General features: G+C 42.5%; 1 protein-coding gene across 6 annotated transcripts in view; it reads right to left on the bottom strand.

Moving 5' to 3' along the window:
• The window catches only part of PSIP1 (PC4 and SRSF1 interacting protein 1), a 221445-nt gene that overhangs the window by 159907 nt on the left and 38893 nt on the right, over window positions 1–22645 (bottom strand). The window lies entirely within an intron of this gene.

Genomic DNA, 22645 nt, shown 5'->3' on the forward strand with positions numbered 1-22645 from the left:
TCTTTGTATGTGCCGGATGCGCGCTTTCATAGTGTAACAAATTATTAGATGCAGTTGATTTTTTAACCCCTTCATGACCCAGCCTATTTTGACCTTAAAGACCTTGCCGTTTTTTGCAATTCTGACCAGTGTCCCTTTATGAGGTAATAACTCAGGAACGCTTCAACGGATCCTAGCGGTTCTGAGATTGTTTTTTCGTGACATATTGGGCTTCATGTTAGTGGTAAATTTAGGTCAATAAATTATGCGTTTATTTGTGATAAAAACGGAAATTTGGCGAAAATTTTGAAAATTTCGCAATTTTCACATTTTGAATTTTTATTCTGTTAAACCAGAGAGTTATGTGACACAAAATAGTTAATAAATAACATTTCCCACATGTTTACTTTACATCAGCACAATTTTGGAAACAAAATTTTTTTTTTGCTAGGAAGTTATAAGGGTTAAAATTTGACCAGCGATTTCTCATTTTTACAACGAAATTTACAAAACCATTTTTTTAGGGACCACCTCACATTTGAAGTCGGTTTGAGGGGTCTATATGGCTGAAAATACCCAAAAGTGACACCATTCTAAAAACTGCACCCCTCAAGGTGCACAAAACCACATTCCAGAAGTTTATTAACCCTTCAGGTGCTCCACAGCAGCAGAAGCAACATGGAAGGAAAAAATGAACATTTAACTTTTTAGTCACAAAAATTATCTTTTAGCAACAATTTTTTTATTTTCCCAATGGTAAAAGGAGAAACTGAACCATGAAAGTTGTTGTCCAATTTGTCCTGAGTACGCTGATACTTCATATGTGGGGGTAAACCACTGTTTGGGCGCACGGCAGGGCTTGGAAGGGTAGGAGCGCCATTTGACTTTTTGAATCAAAAATTGGCTCCACTCTTTAGCGGACACCATGTCACGTTTGGAGAGCCCCCGTGTGCCTAAAAATTGGAGCTCCCCCACAAGTGACCCCATTTTGGAAACTAGATGCCCCAGGGAACTTATCTAGATGCATAGTGAGCACTTTGAACCCCCAGGTGCTTCACAAATTGATCTGTAAAAATGAAAAAGTACTTTTTTTTCACAAAAAAATTCTTTTAGCCTCAATTTTTTCATTTTCACATGGGCAACAGGATAAAATGGATCCTAAAATTTGTTGGGCACATGGTAAGGCTCGGAAGGGAAGGAGCGCCATTTGACTTTTTGAATGAAAAATTATCTCCATCGTTAGCGGACACCATGTCGCGTTTGGAAAGCTCCTCTGTGCCTAAACATTGGCGCTCCCCCACAAGTGACCCCATTTTGGAAACTAGACCCCCCAAGGAACTTATCTAGATGCATATTGAGCACTTTAAACCCCCAGGTGCTTCACAGAAGTTTATAACGCAGAGCCATGAAAATAAAAAATAATTTTTCTTTCCTCAAAAACGATTTTTTAGCCTGGAATTTCCTATTTTGCCAAGGGTAATAGGAGAAATTGGCCCCACAAATGTTGTTGTCCAGTTTGTCCTGAGTACGCCGATACCCCATATGTGGGGGTAAACCACTGTTTGGGCGCACGGCAGGGCTCGGAAGGGAAGGCACGCCATTTGGCTTTTTAAATGGAAAATTGACTCCAATCATTAGCGGACACCATGTCACGTTTGGAGAGCCCCTGTGTGCCTAAACATTGGAGATCCCCCATTTTGGAAACTAGTCCACCAAAGGAACTAATCTAGATGTGTGGTGAGGATTTTGAACCCCCAAGTGCTTCACAGAAGTTTATAACGCAGAGCCATGAAAATAAAAAATAAAAATATTTTCTCAAAAATGATCTTTTAGCCTGCAATTTTTTATTTTCCCAAGGGTAACAGGAGAAATTTGACCCCAATATTTGTTGTCCAGTTTCTCCTGAGTACGGTGATACCCCATATGTGGGGGTAAACCACTGTTTGGGCACACGTCAGGGCTCGGAATTGAGGGAGCACCATTTGACTTTTTGAATACGAGATTGGCTGGAATCAATGGTGGCGCCATGTTCCGTTTGCAGACCCCTGATGTGCCTAAACAGTGGAAACCCCTCAATTCTACCTCCAACACTAACCCCAACACACCCCTAACCCTAATCCCAACTGTAGCCATAACCCTAATCACAACCCTAACCCCAACACACCCCTAACCACAACCCTAATTCCAACTGTAGCCATAACCCTAATCACAGCCCTAACCCCAACACATCCCTAACCCTAATCCCAACTGTAGCCATAACCCTAATCAGAGCCCTAACCCCAACACACCCCTAACCCTAATCCCAACTGTAGCCATAACACTAATCACAACCCTAACCACAACACACCCCTAACCACAACTCTAATTCCAACCCTAACCCTAAGGTTATGTGCCCACGTTGCGGATTCGTGTGAGATTTTTCAGCATCATTTTTGAAAAATCCGCGGGTAAAAGGCACTGCGTTTTACCTGCGGATTTTCTGCGGATTTCCAGTGTTTTTTGTGCGGATTTCACCTGCGGATTCCTATTGAGGAACAGGTGTAAAACGCTGCGGAATCCGCACAAAGAATTGACATGCTGCGGAAAATACAACGCAGCGTTTCCGCGCTGTATTTTCCGCACCATGGGCACAGCGGATTTGGTTTTTCAAATGTTTACATGGTACTGTACACCTGATGGAACACTGCTGCGAATCCGCAGCGGCCAATCCACTGCGGATCCGCAGCCAAATCCGCACCGTGTGCACATGGCCTAATTCTAAAGGTATGTGCACACGCTGCGGAAAACGCTGCGGATCCGCAGCAGTTTCCCATGAGTTTACAGTTCAATGTAAACCTATGGGAAACAAAAATCGCTGTACACACGCTGCGGAAAAACTGCACGGAAACGCAGCGGTTTACATTCCGCAGCATGTCACTTCTTTGTGCGGATTCCGCAGCGGTTTTACAACTGCTCAAATAGAAAATCGCAGTTGTAAAACCGCAGTGAAATGCGCAGAAAAAACGCGGTAAATCCGCCATAAATCCGCAGCGGTTTAGCACTGCGGATTTATCAAATCCGCAGCGGAAAAATCCGCAGAGGACCAGAATACGTGTGCACATACCGAAACCCTAACCCTACCCCTAACCCTACCCTTATTCTAACATTAGTGGGGAAAAAAAAAAATTCTTTTTTTATTGTCCCTACCTATGGGGGTGACAAAGGGGGGGGGGAAGGTCATTTATTATTTTTTTTATTTTGATCACTGTGATATATCTCAGTGATCAAAATGCACTTTGGAACGAATCTGCCGGCCGGCAGATTCGGCGGGCGCACTGCGCATGCGCCCGCCATTTTGGAAGATGGCGGCGCCCGGGGAGAAGACGGACGGACCCCGGCAGGATCGGTAAGTATGATAGGGTGTGGGGGGAGCACGGGGGGGGGAGGGATCGGAGCATGGGGGGGTGAATCGGAGCGCGGGAGGGGTGGAACGGAGCACGGGGGGTAGAATGGAGCACGGGGGGGTAGAACGGAGCACGGGGGGGTGGAACGGAGCACGGGGGGGTGGAACGGAGCACGGAGGGGGGTGGATCGGAGTGCAGGGGGTGATCGGAGCACGGGGGGGGGGGGGGGTGATTGAAGCACGGGGGGAGCGGACAAGAGCACGGGGGGGGGGGGGGGGAGGGGGAGCGGAGCACAGGACAGCCGGAGCAGTGTACCGGACAGATCGGGGGGCTGGGGGGGGGGGGGGGCGATCGGTGGGGTGGGGGCACATTAGTATTTCCAGCCATGGCCGATGATATTGCAGCATCGGCCATGGCTGGATTGTAATATTTCACCCGTTATAATAGGTGAAATATTACAAATCGCTCTGATTGGCTGTTGAAAGTGAAACTGCCAATCAGAGCGATCGTAGCCACGAGGGGGTGAAGCCACCCCCCCTGGGCTAAACTACCACTCCCCCTGTACCTGCAGATCGGGTGAAATGGGAGTTAACCCTTTCACCCGGCCTGCAGGGACGCGATCTTTCCATGACGCCACATAGGCGTCATGGGTCGGATTGGCACCGACTTTCATGACGCCTACGTGGCGTCAAAGGTCGGGAAGGGGTTAAACACTTTTGTCGTTATTTCACCATCTATAATTTCTATTTTAACATCCAAATATTCGAGACTGTCAATTCCATAACATGCTGTAAATAACATTCTCCGTATTACAGACATTAAGATATTCCACAAAGCTATTAAATTCTACCTCATTTCCGTCCCATATTATCATAATATCGTCCACTAGTCTTATAGAGACGAATATGCTTAAAAAATGGGTTATTTAAAATATATATATATATATATATATATATATATATATATATATATATATATATATATATATATATATATATATATATATCCTCAAAAGCTGCCAAAAAAAGATTTGCATAAGTACATGAGGTGGGCGTACCCTAGCAGTACCGATCAATTGGTTATACCATTTATCCATAAATTTAAAAGTTATGAGAAAGAATAAATTCCAGTCCTTCTAGAATAAAATTAATTACTCCTGGATCTAAATTTCTACTCTGTAAAATTTTTTGAATGGCCAATAAACCTTTCTCTTTAGGAATACGCGTATATAGGTTCACTACATCTATAGATGTTAAAGAAAATGTACATTGCCAATCTATTTCTTTGAGGGCCAAAATTAGATCTCCCGAGTCTTTTATATAGGATGGAATAGTATGTAAAAGCGGTTTTAATAACCAATCAATATATTGAGATAATGGTTCTGTTACCGAATTAATACCCGAAATTATAGGGCGTCCTGGCGGCTCCTTTAAACATTTATGAATTTTAGGTATGCTATACCAATTTGGATATTGCGGAAATTCAGGTAGTAAACTTTCTGCACGTTTTTTGGATAAAACACCTTTTTCTACGTACTTTCTTAGAAAAGTTCTTAATTTAGTTTTATAAGTTTGAGTAGGATTGTTAGGTAACGGGCAATAAGTCACAGAATCATTTAACTGGGTGAGTGCTTCCTTGATATAATAGTCTATCTAGCACCACAATATTTCCACCTTTGTCTGCTCTTCTAATTATTATATCTTCCCATTTTTTTTAGTTATTTTAACCCCTTTACCCCCAAGGGTGGTTTGCACGTTAATGACCGGGCCAATTTTTACAATTCTGACCACTGTCCCTTTATGAGGTTATAACTCTGGAACGCTTCAATGGATCCTGGTGATTCTGACATTGTTTTCTCGTGACATATTGTACTTCATGACAATGGTAAAAATTATTTGATAGTACCTGCGTTTATTTGTGAAAAAAACGGAAATTTGGCGAAAATTATGAAAATTTCGCAATTTTCCAACTTTGAATTTTTATGCAATTAAATCACAGAGATATGTCACACAAAATACTTAATAAATAACATTTCCCACATGTCTACTTTACATCAGCACAATTTTGGAAACAAAATTTTTTTTTGTTAGGGAGTTATAAGGGTTAAAAGTTGACCAGCAATTTCTCATTTCTACAACACCATTTTATTTTAGGGACCACATCTCATTTGAAGTCATTTTGAGGGGTCTATATGATAGAAAATACCCAAGTGTGACACCATTCTAAAAACTACACCCCTCAAGGTGCTCAAAACCATATTCAAGAAGTTTATTAACCCTTCTGGTGCTTCACAGGAATTTTTTGAATGTTTAAATAAAAATGAACATTTAACTTTTTTTCACAAAAAATTTAATTCAGCTCCAATTTGTTTTATTCTACCAAGGGTAACAGGAGAAAATGGACCCCAAACATTGTTGTACAATTTGTCCTGAGTATGCCAATACCCCACATGTGGGGGTAAACCACTGTTTGGGCGCATGGCAGAGCTCGGAAGCGAAGGAGTGCCATTTGACTTTCAATGCAAAATTGACTGGAATTGAGATGGGACGCCATGTTTCGTTTGGAGAGCCCCTGATGTGGCTAAACATTGAAACCCCCCACAAGTGACACCATTTTGGAAAGTAGACCCCCTAAGGAACTTATCTAGAGGTGTGGTGAGCACTTTGACCCAACAAGTGCTTCACAGAAGTTTATAATGTAGAACCGTAAAAATAAAAAATCATATTTTTTCACAAAAATTATCTTTTCGCCCCCAATTTTTTATTTTCCCAAGGGTAAGAGAAGAAATTGGACCCCAAAAGTTGTTGTACAATTTGTCCTGAGTACGCTGATAGCCCATATGTGGGGGTAAACCACTGTTTGGGCGGATGGGAGAGCTCGGAAGGGAAGGAGCGCCGTTTGACTTTTCAAAGCAAAATTGACAGGAATTGAGATGGGACGCCATGTTGCGTTTAAGAGCCACTGATGTGCCTAAACATTGAAACCCCCCACAAATGACACCATTTTGGAAAGTAGACCCCCTAAGGAACTTATCTAGAGGTGTGGTGAGCACTTTGACCCACCAAGTGCTTCACAGAAGTTTATAATGCAGAGCCGTAAAAATAAAACAAAATTTTTTTCCCACAAAAATTATTTTTTCAGCCCCCAGTTTTGTATTTTCCTGAGGGTAACAGGAGAAATTGGACCCCAAAATTTGTTGCCCAATTTGTCCTGAGTGCGATGATACACCATATGTGGGGGGAACCACTGTTTGGGCACATGGGAGGGCTCAGAAGGGAAGGAGTGCCATTTGAATGCAGACTTAGATGGAATGGTCTGCAGGTGTCACATTGCGTTTGCAGAGCCCCTAATGTACCTAAACAGTAGAAACCCCCCACAAGTGACACCATTTTGGAAAGTAGACCCCCTTAGGAACTTATCTAGATGTGTGCTGAGCGCTTTGACCCACCAAGGGCTTCACAGATGTTTATAATGGAGAGCCGTAAAAATAAAACAAAAATTTTTTCCCACAAAAATTATTTTTTAGCCCCCAGTTTTGTATTTTCCCGAGGGTAACAGGAGAAATTCGACCCCACAATTTGTTGTCCAATTTGTCCTGAGTGTGCTGATACCCCATATGTGGGGGGGAACCACTGTTTGGGCGCATGGGAGGGCTCGGAAGGGAAGGAGCTCCATTTGGAATGAGAACTTAGATGGAATGGTCTGCAGGTGTCACATTGCATTTGCAGAGCCCCTAATGTACCTAAACAGTAGAAACCTCCCACAAGTGACACCATTTTGGAAACTAGACCCCCTAAGGAACTCATCTAGATGTGTTGTGATAGCTTTGAACCCCCAAGTGTTTCACTACAGTTTGTAACGCAGAGCCGTGAAAATTTAAAAAAAAAATCTTTCCCCCCAAAATTATTTTTTAGCCCCCAGTTTTGTATTTTCCCGAGGGTAAGAGGAGAAATTCGACCCCAAAAGTTGTTGTCCAATTTGTCCTGAGTACGCTGATACCCCGTATGTTGGGGGAAACCACCGTTTGAGCGCATGGCAGAGCTCGGAAGGGAAGGAGCGCCATTTGGAATGCAGACTTAGATGGAATGGTCTGCAGACGTCACATTGCGTTTGCAGAACCCCTAATGTACCTAAACAGTAGAAACCCCCCACAAGTGACCCCATATTGGAAACTAGACCCCCCAGGGAACTAATCTAGATGTGTTGTGAGAACTTTGAACCCCCAAGTGTTTCACTACAGTTTATAACGCAGAGCCGTGAAAATAAAAAATCTTTTTTTTCCCCACAAAAAATATGTTTTAGCCCCGAGTTTTGTATTTTCCCAAGGGTAACAGGAGAAATTGGACCCCAAAAGTTGTTGTCCTATTTGTCCTGAGTACGCTGATACCCCATATGTTGGGGTAAACCCCTGTTTGGGCACACGGGAGAGCTCGGAAGGGAAGAAGCACTGTTTTACTTTTTCAACGCAGAATTGGCTGGAATTGAGATCGGACGCCATGTCGCGTTTGGAGAGCCCCTGATGTGCCTAAACAGTGGAAACCCCCCAATTATAACTGAAACCCTAATCCAAACACATCCCTAACCCTAATCCCAACAGTAACCCTAACCACACCTCTAACCCTGACACACCCCTAACCCTAATCCCAACCCTATTCCCAACCGTAAATGTAATCTAAACCCTAACTGTAACTTTAGCCCCAACCCAAACTGTAGCCCTAACCCTAGCCCTAACCCTAATCCTAACCCTAGCCCTAACCCTAGCCCTAACCCTAGCCCTAACCCTAGCCCTAACCCTAGCCCTAACCCTAGCCCTAACCCTAGCCCTAACTCTAACCCTAGCCCTAATGGGAAAATGGAAATAAATACATTTTTTAAATTTTTCCCTAACTAAGGGGGTGATGAAGGGGGGTTTGATTTACTTTTATAGCGGGTTTTTTAGCGGATTTTTATGATTGGCAGCCGTCACACACTGAAAGACGCTTTTTATTGCAAAAAATATTTTTTGCGTTACCACATTTTGAGAGCTATAATTTTTCTATATTTTGGTCCACAGAGTCATGTGAGGTCTTGTTTTTTGCGGGACGAGTTGATGTTTTTATTGGTAACATTTTCGGGCACGTGACATTTTTTGATCGCTTTTTATTCCGATTTTTGTGAGGCAGAATGACCAAAAACCAGCTATTCATGAATTTCTTTTGGGGGAGGCGTTTATACCGTTCCGCGTTTGGTAAAATTGATGAAGCAGTTTTATTCTTCGGGTCAGTACGATTACAGCGATACCTCATTTATATCATTTTTTTATGTTTTGGCGCTTTTATACGATAAAAACTATTTTATAGAAAAAATAATTATTTTTGCATCACTTTATTCTCAGGACTATAACTTTTTTATTTTTTTGCTGATGATGCTGTATGGCGGCTCGTTTTTTGCGGGACAAGATGACGTTTTCAGCGGTACCATGGTTAGTTATATCTGTCTTTTTGATCGCGTGTTATTCCACTTTTTGTTCGGCGGTATGATAATAAAGCGTTGTTTTTTTGCCTCGTTTTTTTTTTTTTTTTCTTACGGTGTTTACTGAAGGGGTTAACTAGTGGGCCAGTTTTATAGGTCGGGCCGTTACGGACACGGCGATACTAAATATGTGTACTTTTATTGTTTTTTTTTTTTATTTAGATAAAGAAATGTATTTATGGGAATAATATTTTTTTTTTTTTTCATTATTTTGGAATATTTTTTTTATTTTTTTTACACATTTGAAATTTTTTTTTTTTACTTTTTTACTTTGTCCCAGGGGGGGGACATCACAGATCAGTGATCTGACAGTTTGCACAGCACTCTGTCAGATCACTGATCTGACATGCAGCGCTGCAGCCTTCACAGTGCCTGCTCTGAGCAGGCTCTGTGAAGCCACCTCCCTCCCTGCAGGACCCGGATCCGCGGCCATCTTGGATCCGGGGCTGGAGGGAGCAGGGAGGGAGGTGAGACCCTCGCAGCAACGCGATCACATCGCGTTGCTGCGGGGGGCTCAGGGAAGCCCGCAGGGAGCCCCCTCCCTGCGCGGTGCTTTCCTGTACCGCCGGCACATCGCGATCATCTTTGATCGCGGTGTGCCAGGGGTTAATGTGCCGGGGGCGGTCCGTGACCGCTCCTGGCACATAGTGCCGGATGTCAGCTGCGATAAACAGCTGACACCCGGCCGCGATCGGCGGCGCTCCCCCCGTGAGCGCTGCCGATCGCATATGACGTACTATTGCGTCCTTGGGAAGTAAAGCCCACCCCACATGGACGCAATAGTACGTCTAATGGCAGAAAGGGGTTAATGCCAATGTCTCTTTATTGGTTAAATTTTTATTAGGTGTCTGATATACAATAGCTTCTATATCTTTAACCACTAAATCGTGGAATAGATCTATGACATTGCCTGGGGAGGTAGGTGGTATAAACTGACGAATTCCCTCCTCTGAATGGTTTTAACTGGGAAACCGTTACCATTTCTTTTTTAGTAGATCATGACGCTGAAGGGTCATTTATACTCAGTAACAAAGATGAATCGTTTAAATCTTCAGTGTTTTGAGGAGGATAAACCATAAAGCCCAAATTTACCTATATTATTTTCTAACAATGAACCCGAGATATTAGATGTCATATGGGGACCAAAACCCTCAGAGGTTTTTTTTAGCTTTATGAAAATATTTACACAGATGGAGCTTTCTCACATTTTTAAACAAGTCTATCTTAGAAGCCAGATGGATTTTAAACGCTAATGCGCAGGGTCCGATCGGCCTCAATGACCGTTTAGATATGTCAGTATTTTTGTAACAAATAAGGTTAAAAGGTAATTAAACCAGATATATAGAATAGTTCTGGAATCATATATGTTTAGGATTATAATTCTGCAAATAGATATGATTGCTTATTATAAGTACCGTATATACTCGAGTATAAACCGAGATTTTCAGCCCATTTTTTGGGGCTGAAAGTCCCCCTCTCGGCTTATACTCGAGTCATACCGGGAGGTCGGCAGGGGAGGGGGAGCGGGGGCTGTGTAGTTATAGTTACCTGCTCCTGGCGCGGTCCCTGCTTCCCTGGCACTGCAGATTTTTCCTGTACTGAGTGGTCACATGGCACCGCTCATTACAGAAATGAATAGGCGGCTCCACCTCCCATAGGGGAGGAGCCGCATATTCATTGCTGTAAATGATCGGTAACTGTGACCGCTCAATACAGGAAGAAGATGCAGCGGTGGAAGAAGCAGGGACTGCAGGGACCGCACCAGGAGCAGGTAAGTATACGGGGAGCGCAGCGCTGCGCGATATTTACCTGCTCCTCGCTCCGGTGCGGCTCCGTCTGCAGCGTCCTCTAGCAGTAACGCTCAGGTTAGAGGGCGCGGTGACGTAGTCAGTGCGCGCCCTCTGCTGAGTGTCAGTGCTGGAGACGGAGCTGCACGAGGAGCAGGTAAATATTGAAAGCGGCGGCGTCCTGAGCAGGAGAGGGGAGTATGTGATTTTTTTTTTTTATTGCAGCAGCAGCATTATATATGGCACAGCTTTATAAGGAGCATCTATGGGGCCATAGTCAACGGTGCAGAGCAATATATATGGGGCACAGCTTTATAAGGAGCATCTATGGGGCCATAATCAATGGTGCAGAGCAATATACCGTATATGGGGCACAGCTTTATAAGGAGCATCTATGGGGCCATAATCAATGGTGCAGAGCAATATATATGGGGCACAGCTTTCTATGGAGCATCTATGGGGCCATAATGAACGGTATAGAGCATTCCATATGGCACAGCTTTATGTGGAGCATCTATGGGGCCATAATGAACGGTGCAGAGCATTCTATATAGCACAGTTGTATATGGAGCATCTATGGGGCAATAATGAACGGTATGGAGCATCTATTTTTATTTTTGAAACTTACCAGTAGCTGCTGCATTTCCTACCCTAGGCTCATACTCGAGTCAATAAGTTTTCCCAGTTTTTTGTGGCAAAATTAGAGGGGTCGGCTTATACTCGGGTCGGCTTATACTCGAGTATATACGGTATATGTTTTTTGCACAGATCACATTATATTGCACGGCAATTTGTTATGTATGTTGTTGTAACACACGTCAGGAATCCTTTAAAAGGAAATGAAGTTAAGGTAATCAATCACCTGGACCCGTTGAAGCACTCAGTGTGCGAAACGGCCGTCGTCCTGTCTCCAATACCGCACCCTCACATGTACCTGATGTTTTAATAGATGTATAATCATTCCAATAAAGAACACGAATGCTCAGCATAAAGACGGGTGGGTGCCGCATATTTTTCTCTTTTTTGCTTGGACTTATATTCAGCTATATGCTTGATATGCAGAGCACCTTATACCCTTCAGCTTCGTGACACTTGCAGTTCGGCTTTTCATTTGAGTCTTACTCCATGAGAACTAGTTTGCCTCTAGTGCCGTTCATTTCATTCTTCGTTTATCAGTATTTATTTTTCTTCTATGGTAATCTTTCCAAAGTTATGCTGCCTGGTTATAAATATACAAATTTTACCATCAACCAATGCAGTGCATGTAATACAAAACTTCTTGGTTGAATAGAGAACAAGCAAACCCTCACAGACAAGTTCTGCAATATACAACTAGATGGTTGAAGGGAAAACGTATGCCATTACTGGAGTGGGTGGGGGCCCAAATATTGAAAAAAGGGGTACAGAAGAGCGGTTCCGAAATCCGTGGACCAGCAATTGGATGAGCTACACACTTTAATTAAACAGACCTTTCACTGCAATTGTTAATGTACAGTGGGCACAGATGAGATAGACCTTGGTTATTAACCCCTTTGCTCTTCAGCGACTTCTGTTTTCGTATTTATGTTTGTTTTTTATTCCACTTATTTGAAGAGCTAAATTTAAGTAATGTGAGGGATTGTGTTTGAGGGAGAAGTTGAAGTTTCATTGACATCATTCACTTTACCATGTAATCTATAGAAAAACGGGAAAAAACGTTTCACGTGGATGAAAAGGTTAAAAAATATCAAAATGCACTTCCGCCATGTTTTCTTTAAGTTTTGTCTTTACAATGTTCTTTGTGTGGTAAAAATGACATCGCAATAGGACTCTTCAGGTTAGTAAAGAATATGGCGACACTGAACTTGCAAATCTTTGCTTTTTTTGTGTTTCTTTTTTTTTTTTTTTTTTTTTTTTAATAAAAAAATAAATGTAGAACTTTGTAAAAATATATATGTTTTTCAAAGCCATTTTCTGAGACCTTTAATTTATTTTTCTGTCAGTATAGCTGTGTGAAATCTAATTTACTGCGACTCGACTTGTCATTTTACCATTTTCATAGACGGTTTGATCGCTTTTTATTGCCAGCATCGAAGTCAGCTCCAGTTAAATCCATAAGCGAAAAGGGACTAGAGAAAGGGTGAACTGCAGGACCAAAACAGATTAAATTAAGGGCTATTCTGTTTGGAAAAAAAAGGTTTAAGGGTAATTTTACTACAGTGTTCAAATACAGTAGTGTTCAAAATAATAGCAGAACATGAGTTAATCACAAAATCTTTATACTAGTTTTTATTTCCATGCATTGGGAACATTGCACACTATTTTCCAATTCAAAACACAGAGAAATGTATAATTCTTAACTGCCATATTTTTCGGACCATAAGACGCACCGGACCATAAGACGCACCAATGGTTTAGAGGAGGGAATTAGGAAAAAAAATTGGAAGCAAAAAATGTGGTCAAGGCCGTACTTAACAGCCCCTATCCTGGCATATATGGTCCCCTTATCCCCCATCCTGATACACATGGCCCCCTCATCCCTATTCTGGTGTGCATGCCCACTTATCCATATCATATGCATGGCCCTCATTCCCATCCTGGTATGCATGGCTCCCCATCCCTAGCCTGATATGCACGCCCCCCCCCTTATCTCTATCCTGGTAGGCATGGCCCCCTCATCCCTATCCTGGTTTGATTGGCCCAATAAGGGGAAAAAAAAAAACAACAAAACATTACAGTTAACTTCCCGGGGCTCCCTCGCAGCATCCTGCTCCGGTGCCATGCTTGTAAGCAGCACATGGCAGAAAAGTTATGCTCAGCTTGCAAGCCAAAGGGCAGCTGACTGATATTGACTGCTCTGCTCGCCGGGAACATGCGCGCTGAGAGCAGTGAGTACTTATTGCTCTTTAATAGCGCGCACAGTGTCAGCTGGAGCTGTCCTGCAGCTGCCGATGGTCATGGACGAGAAATGCGGGGAATATTCATTCCCTTTAGTAGCGGCACACGTGACCGCGGCAGCCTCAGGAAAATGACGGCTGACACTGTACCCGCTATTAACCCCTTCATGACCTTGGGATTTTCCGTTTTTTCAGTGTTCGTTTTTTGCTTCCCTTCTTCACAGACCCATAACGTTTTTATTTTTCCGTCAATATGGCCATGTGAGGGCTTATTTTTTGCGAACGACATCATTGGTTTTAGCATGTCGAGTACTAGAAAACGCGAAAAAAATTCCAAGTGCGGTGAAACTGCAAAAAAAAGTGCAATCCCACACTTGTTTTTTGATTGGCTTTTTTTACTAAGTTCACCAAATGCTAAAACTGACCTGCCATTATGATTCTCCAGGTCAGTACGAGTTCTTAGACACCAAACATGTCTAGATTCTCTTATCTAAGTGGTAAAAAAAATTCCACACTTTGCTAAAAAATAAAAAAAATAAAAATTGTGCCATTTTCCGATACCGTCTCCTTTTTTCATGATCTGGGGTCGGGTGAGGGCTTATTTTTTATGTGCTGAGCTGGCGTTTTTTTTTTATGATAGCATTTTGGTGCAGATACGATGTTTTGATCGCCCGTTATTGCATTTTAATGCAATGTCGCGGCAATAAAAAAAAAAACGTAATTCTGGCGTTTCAAATTTTTTTCTCGCTACGCCGTTTAGCGTTCAGGTTAATCTTTTTTTTTTATTGATAGATCGGGCGATTCTAAATGCGGCGATACCAAATATGTGTAGGTTTTATATTTTTTTTATTGATTTATTTTGAATGGGGCGAAAGGGGGGTGATTTCAACTTATTTTATTTTTTTACTAATGCCATGCTTTACTAATGCCATGGGAGGCTAGAAGCTGGCACCACTCGATCGGCAGGCAGCAGAAATGCAGGTGTGCTATGAGCGCCGACCACAAGGGGGCGCTTACAGCAGGCCGGCATCAGTAACCATAGAGGTCTCAAGGACCTCTATGGTTACAATGCAGAAGCATCGTTGACCCCCGATCATGTGACGGGGGTCGGTGATGCGCTCATTTACCGCCGCCCAGCCAGAAGCGCCGGTTAAATGCTGCTGTCAGCATTTGACAGCGGCATTTAACTAGTTAATAGCGGCGGGTGAATCGCGATTTCACCCGCCACTATTGAGGGCACATGTCAGCTGTTCAAAACAGCTGACATGTCCCAGCTTTGATGCAGGCTCACCGCCGGAGCCCTGCATCAAAGCGTGGTATCTGACCTCGGAGGTACTATCCCGTCCGAGGTCAGAAAGAGGTTAAAGAGCAATGAATACTCACTGCTCACGACATGCACAGTCCCAGGACGCAGAGCCATGAGTATTCCGGCAGCTGACCTTCGGTTTGCAAGCAGCGCCTGACGTCCCTGCATGCGCTGCTTACAAGCATAAAGCAGCTGCTGGCATCGGAGCAGGACGCTGCAAGGGAGCGACGGAAAGGCAAGTGTAATGGTTTGCTTTTTTTAATGTTTTCTGATGTGGCCATGCATACCAGGGTGGGGTACAATCAAACCAGGATGGGGATGAGGGAAAATCATACCAGGGGAGGATGGGGGAAAAAAAAATTATCATACCAGGATGTTATTAAAGAGAAATTAATATTCATTACTCTCTACGCCCATGGACGTGGATTGGAGTGAATATTAATTTCTCTTTAGCAGCGGGCACAGGAGTTAGCCGCAGCAGCCGATACCACTCCCTCGCCTCCCCACCACAGCCAGAGCTGGTACATCCGTATTATACAATGCACCCCCTATTTTCGTCCACATTTTTGGAGGAAAAAAAAAAAAGAGCGTCTTATAGTCCGAAAAATACGTTACTTTGCAGAAAATAACAAAAAAACATTTGACTGTTTTAAAAATAGCAACATTTGCATTTGTCTTGAGTGTCTTTGATGATCCTGGAGCGGATCATTGGCTGAGCCTTTGCCATTCTGGCTATTCTTCCTTCCATTCGAATAGTGGTCTTTCATTTTCTTCCACGTCTCTGGTTTGACTTTCCATTTTAAAGCATTGAAGAAAGTTTTAGCTGAACAGCCCATCATTGTCTGCACTTCTTTATAAGTTTTACCCTCTCCGATCAACTTTTAATCAAGGTACACTGTACTTCTAAACAAGGTCTCAAACGATCCATATTTCTCAGGCTTTCAAGGAGAAATGCATGTACAACATGTCTTGGCTTCACCTTTAAATAAGGGCCACCTGATTCACACCTGTTTCACACCTGTTTCTTCACAAAATGATAGACCTCACTAATTGTTCTCCACACTGCTATTATTTTGAACACACACCCTTTCAATTAATTATTCTAATACACAGACTAAAAAAACATGCAGATCACGAATGCGGAGTATGTTGGTTTTCTTAGAATCTACCAAATTGTTTGACATGTGGTAATATAATTTAAACCAAAAACACTGATTAATCTGGTTAGTCATATTGGACTGCTATTATTTTGAACACTACTGAACATGAATGGACAGTACAGGAATTTGGCACACAACAGTGACCGGACGAGCCATCCACTACATCAAGAGCAAGCCGCACAACATACAGCCCACTGTCTTGGATGCAATTGCTCCATCTTCTCATATTCAAATGTATTCACGTCTTTCAGACGTGAATACATTTAAACACTGGCATCAGGATAGGGGCAGAGAAAGCACTCATCAGCCCCCGCCACAACGTGCAGCATCGCGATTAGGTTAGCATGCTACTGTTGTCATCACACTGCTGTAGGTATCTAGGCCACACAGGCAGATGAGATTTCAGGTACTGGTAAGCGCTCTATGGAGGGGCCGAAAATTAAATGTTATTTTAGATGAAAGGCTGGAAAGGACTGTGTTACTAAGAGGGCACATGTGACAATTTGGGACATTAGGGTTAAATTTGGGACAGGAGGTAGGAGTGGGACTTGAAACGAGCCGGAAAGTGTGAGATATATAGAAGGGCAAGTGTAGGGGATTAATATTAAAAAAAAAAAAAAAAATATATATATATATATATAGGCAGCCGACACCCGGCCGCGATCGGCCGCGCTCCCCCCGTGAGCGCCGCCGATCGCGCTGGACGTACTATCCCGTCCGTGGTCATAGGGGCCCACCCCACCTCGACGGGATAGTACGTCCGATGTCAGAAAGGGGATAACACATGTGGAATTATATACTTAACAAAAAAGTGTGAAACAACTGAAAATATGTCTTATATTCTAGGTTCGTCAAAGTAGCCACCTTTTGCTTTGATGACTGCTTTGCACACTCTTGGCATTCTCTTGATGAGCTTCAAGAGGTAGTCACCGGGAATGGTTTTCACTTCACAGGTGTGCCCTGTCAGGTTTAATAAGTGGGATTTCTTGCCTTATAAATGGGGTTGGGACCATCAATTGTGTTGTGCAGAAGTCTGGTGGATACACAGCTGATAGTCTTACTAAATATACTGTTAGAATTTGTATTATGGCAAGAAAAAAAACCAGCTAAGTAAAGAAAAACGAGTGGCCATCATTACTTTACGAAATGAAAGTCAGTCAGTCCGAAAAATTGGAAACTTTGAAAGTGTCCCCAAGTGCAGTGGCAAAAACCATAAAGCGCTACAAAGAAACTAGCTCACATGAGGACCGCCCCCGGAAAGGAAGACCAAGAGTCACCTCTGCTTCTGAGGATAAGTTTATCTGAGTCACCAGCCTCAGAAATCGCAGGTTAACAGCAGCTCAGATTAGAGACCAGGTCAATGCCACACAAAGTTGTAGCAGCAGACACATCTCTACAACAACTGTTAAGAAAATACTTTGTGCAGCAGGCCTTCATGGTAAAATAGCTGCTAGGAAACCACTGCTAAGGACAAGCAACAAGCAGAAGAGACTTGTTTGGGCTAAAGAACACAAGGAATGGACATTAGACCAGTGGAAATTTGTGCTTTGATCTGATGAGTCCAAATTTGAGATCTCTGGTTCGAACCACCGTGTCTTTGTGCGATGCAGAAAAGGTGCAGATGGACTCTACATGCCTGGTTCCCACCGTGAAGCATGGAGGAGGATGTGTGATGGTGTGGGGGTGCTTTGCTGGTGACACTGTTGGGGATTTATTAAAAATTGAAGGCATACTGAACCAGCATGGCTACCACAGCATCTTGCAGCGGCATACTATTCCATCCAGTTTGCATTTAGTTGGACCATCATTTATTTTTCAACAGGACAATAACCTCAAACACGACCTCAAACACACCTCCAGGCTGTGTAAGGGCTACTTGACCAAGAAGGAGAGTGATGGGGTGCTACACGAGATGACCTGGCATCCACAGTCACCAGACCTGAACCCAATCAAGATGGTTTGGGTTGAGCTGGACCGCAGAGTGAAGGCAAAAGGGACAACAAGTGCTAAGAATCTCTGGGAACTCCTTCAAGATGGAAGACAATTCCTGGTGACTACCTCTTGTAGCTCATCAAGAGAATGCCAAGAGTGTACAAAGCAGTCATCAAAGCAAAAGGTAGCTACTTTGAAGAACCTAGAATATAAGACATATTTTCAGTTGTTTCACACTTTTTTGTTAAGTATATAATTCCACATGTGTTATCCCCTTTCTGACATCGGACATACTATCCCGTCGAGGTGGGGTGGGCCCCTATGACCACGGACGGGATAGTACGTCCAGCGCGATCGGCGGCGCTCACGGGGGGAGCGCGGCCGATCGCGGCCGGGTGTCAGCTGCCTATCGCAGCTGACATCCGGCACTATGTGCCAGGAGCGGTCACGGACCGCCCCCGGCACATTAACCCCCGGCACACCGCGATCAAAGATGATCGCGATGTGCCGGCGGTGCAGGGAAGCTTCCCGCAGGGAGGGGGCTCGCGTTGCTGCGAGGGTCTTACCTCCCTCCCTGCTTGTTCCAGGCCCGGATCCAAGATGGCCGCGGATCCGGGTCCTGCAGGGAGGGAGGTGGCTTCACAGAGCCTGCTCAGAGCAGGCACTGTGAAGCAGCCTGCACTGCTCTCAGATCGGTGATCTGACAGAGTGCTGTGCACACTGTCAGATCACTGATCTGTGATGTCCCCCCCGGGACAATGTAAAAAGGTAAAAAAAAAAATTTTCTAAATCTGTAAAAAAAAATAAAATAAAAAAAAATATTCCTAAATAATGAGAAAAAAAAAAAATATATATTATTCCCCTAAATACATTTCTTTATCTAAATAAAAAAAAAAAAAAACAACAATAAAAGTACACATATTTAGTATCGCCGCGTCCGTAACGGCCCGACCTATAAAACTGGCCCACTAGTTAACCCCTTCAGTAAACACCGTAAGGAAAAAAAAAAAATGAGGCAAAAAACAACGTTTTATTATCATACCGCCGAACAAAAAGTGGAATAACACGCGATCAAAAAGACAGATATAAATAACCATGATACCGCTGAAAGCGTCATCTTGTCCCGCAAAAAACGAGCCGCCATACAGCATCATCAGCAAAAAAAAAAAAAAAAAAAAGTTATAGTCCTGCGAATAAAGCGATGCAAAAATAATTATTTTTTCTATAAAATATTTTTTATCGTATAAAAGCGCCAAAACATAAAAAAATGATATAAATGAGGTGTCGCTGTAATCGTACTGACCCGAAGAATAAAACTGATTTATCAATTTTACCAAACGCGGAACGGTATAAACGCCTCCCCCAAAAGAAATTCATGAATAGCTGGTTTTTGGTCATTCTGCCTCACAAAAATCGGAATAAAAAGCGATCAAAAAATGTCACGTGCCCGAAAATGTTACCAATAAAAACGTCAACTCGTCCCGCAAAAAACAAGACCTCACATGACTCTGTGAACCAAAATATGGAAAAATTATAGCTCTCAAAATGTGGTAACGCAAAAAATATTTTTTGCAATAAAAAGCGTCTTTCAGTGTGTGACGGCTGCCAATCATAAAAATCCGCTAAAAAAACCCGCTATAAAAGTAAATCAAACCCCCCTTCATCACCCCCTTAGTTAGGGAAAAATTAAAAAAAATGTATTTATTTCCATTTTTCCGCTAGGGTTAGGGCTAGGGTTAAGGCTACAGTTAGGGTTGGGGCTAAAGTTACGGTTAGGGTTTAGATTACATTTACAGTTGGGAATAGGGTTGGGATTAGGGTTAGGGGTGTGTCAGGGTTAGAGGTGTGGTTAGGGTTACTGTTGGGATTAGGGTTAGGGGTGTGTTTGGATTAGGGTTTCAGTTATAAGTGGGGGGTTTCCACTGTTTAGGCACATCAGGGGCTCTCAAAACGCGACATGGCGTCCGATCTCAATTCCAGCCAATTCTGCGTTGAAAAAGTAAAACAGTGCTTCTTCCCTACCGAGCTCTCCCGTGTGCCCAAACAGGGGTTTACCCCAACATATGGGGCATCAGTGTACTCAGGACAAATAGGACAACAACTTTTGGGGTCCAATTTCTCCTGTTACCCTTGGGGAAATACAAAACTGGGGGCTAAAAAATAATTTTTGTGGGAAAAAAAGGATTTTTTATTTTCACGGCTCTGCGTTATAAACTGTAGTGAAACACTTGGGGGTTCAAAGTTCTCACAACACATCTAGATAAGTTCCATGGGGGGTCTAGTTTCCAATATGGGGTCACTTGTGGGGGATTTCTACTGTTTAGGTACATTAGGGGTTCTGAAAACGCAATGTGATGCCTGCAGACCATTCCATCTAAGTCTGCATTCCAAATGGCACTCCTTCCCTTCCGAGCCCTCCCATGCGCCCAAACGGTGGTTCCCCCCAACATATGGTGTATCATCGCACTCAGGACAAATTGGACAACAAATTTTGGGGTCCACTTTCTCCTGTTACCCTCGGGAAAATACAAAACTGGGGGCTAAAAAAATAATTTTTGTGGGAAAAATTTTTTGTTTTATTTTTACGGCTCTGCATTATAAACTTCTGTGAAGCACTTGGTGGGTCAAAGTGCTCACCACACCTCTAGATAAGTTCCTTAGGGGGTCTACTTTCCAATATGGGGTATCAGCGTACTCAGGACAAATTGTACAACAAATTTTGGGGTCCAATTTCTTCTCTTACCCTTGGGAAAATAAAAAATTGGGGGCGAAAAGATAATTTTTGTGAAAAAATATGATTTTTTATTTTTACGGTTCTACATTATAAACTTCTGTGGGTCAAAGTGCTCACCACACCTCTAGTTAAGTTCCTTAGGGGGTCTACTTTCCAAAATGGTGTCACTTGTGCGGGGTTTCAATGTTTAGGCACATCAGTGGCTCTCCAAACGAAACATGGCGTCCCATCTCAATTCCAGTCAATTTTGCATTGAAAAGTCAAATGGCGCTCCTTCGCTTCCGAGCTCTGCCATGCGCCCAAACAGTGGTTTACCCCCACATGTGGGGTATTGTCGTACTCAGGACAAATTGTACAACAATGTTTGGGGTCCATTTTCTCCTGTTACCCTTGGTAAAATAAAACAAATTGGAGCGGAATTAAATTTTTTGTGAAAAAAAGTTAAATGTTCATTTTTATTTAAACATTCAAAAAATTCCTGTGAAGCACCAGAAGGGTTAATAAACTTCTTGAATATGGTTTTGAGCACCTTGAGGGGTGTAGTTTTTAGAATGGTGTCACACTTGGGTATTTTCTATCATATAGACCCCTCAAAATGACTTCAAATGAGATGTGGTCCCTAAAAAAAAAATGGTGTTGTAGAAATGAGAAATTGCTGGTCAACTTTTAACCCTTATAACTCCCTAACAAAAAAAAATTTTGGTTCCAAAATTGTGCTGATGTAAAGTAGACATGTGGGAAATGTTACTTATTAAGTATTTTGTGTGACATATCTCTGTGATTTAATTGCATAAAAATTCAAAGTTGGAAAATTGCGAAATTTTCATAATTTTCGCCAAATTTCCATTTTTTTCACAAATAAACGCAGGTACTATCAAAGAATTTTTACCATTGTTATGAAGTACAATATGTCACGAGAAAACAATGTCAGAATCACTGGGATCCGTTGAAGCATTCCAGAGTTATAACCTCACAAAGGGACAGTAGTCAGAATTGTAAAAATTGGCCCGTCATTAACGTGCAAACCACCCTTGGGGGTAAAGGGGTTAATTCATAGTTTTTATGCCTTCAGTGTGAATTTACAATTTTCATAGTCATGAAAATACAGAAAAATCTTTAAATGAGAAGGCGTGTCCAAACTTTTGGTCTGTACTGTATATATTTTTTTTATTTTATTTTAATTTTTAAGAGGGGCAGTGTGGCGGAGCATGTACCAACGGTGATTCTGAAGCGGCATTCATGTGCTGACAGTGGTTCTGATATTGTACACATGTAGCAATCCATAACGTGTTTCATGGCTATGTTAAAACCTAGAGTTTTAAGGTTATGAGGAGGATTTAGCGAGTTTCTGATCCAAGTACGGCAATTTAAGTTTGTGTGTGTTCACACTGATTTTATTTGGAGCAGAAACTCTCAAAATCCTTCTGAAATACTAAAAATGTGGTTCCGGTGATGTATTAATGCATTAATACATGAATGGACAGTACAGAATCTGTCACACCTAGGCCCACAACAATGATGATGGTAATGGTGGTTTGGTGATGTATTCATGTAACTACCCCTTTAAAGATAGTATTTGCTGCCCATGGAATTGGTTCAGTACGGCATTGTGGCCGTTCAATCGAAAAAATGCTGTGCACCCCTGATCTAGAGGAAATAAAAGTTTAATCATCATCATCACAGACAGCAATTGTTTGCTGTAGGAGCAAAGAGACTGTGGAAACAGTTAGCCAAATTGTAATAGTTGATTCACTATACTTTTTCTTTAGAACTAGTACATGTTATAAGTACCAGATTTTTGAAGATGGGACATTGATCCAGGGAACTAGTCTGACTGCCAAATTTGGAGCTGGGTATCAATTATTCCTGAATACAGGACATCTACTTCAGGTGTGTTTGCCCATTCCTAACACACCACACTAGCATTATAGGTAAAACTCAAAATACCTTTATATTATTTCAACCATAACAACCATG

The sequence above is a fragment of the Ranitomeya imitator genome, chromosome 1 (assembly GCF_032444005.1).
Source record: "Ranitomeya imitator isolate aRanImi1 chromosome 1, aRanImi1.pri, whole genome shotgun sequence".
In the NCBI taxonomy this organism is placed as follows: Eukaryota; Metazoa; Chordata; class Amphibia; order Anura; family Dendrobatidae; genus Ranitomeya; species Ranitomeya imitator.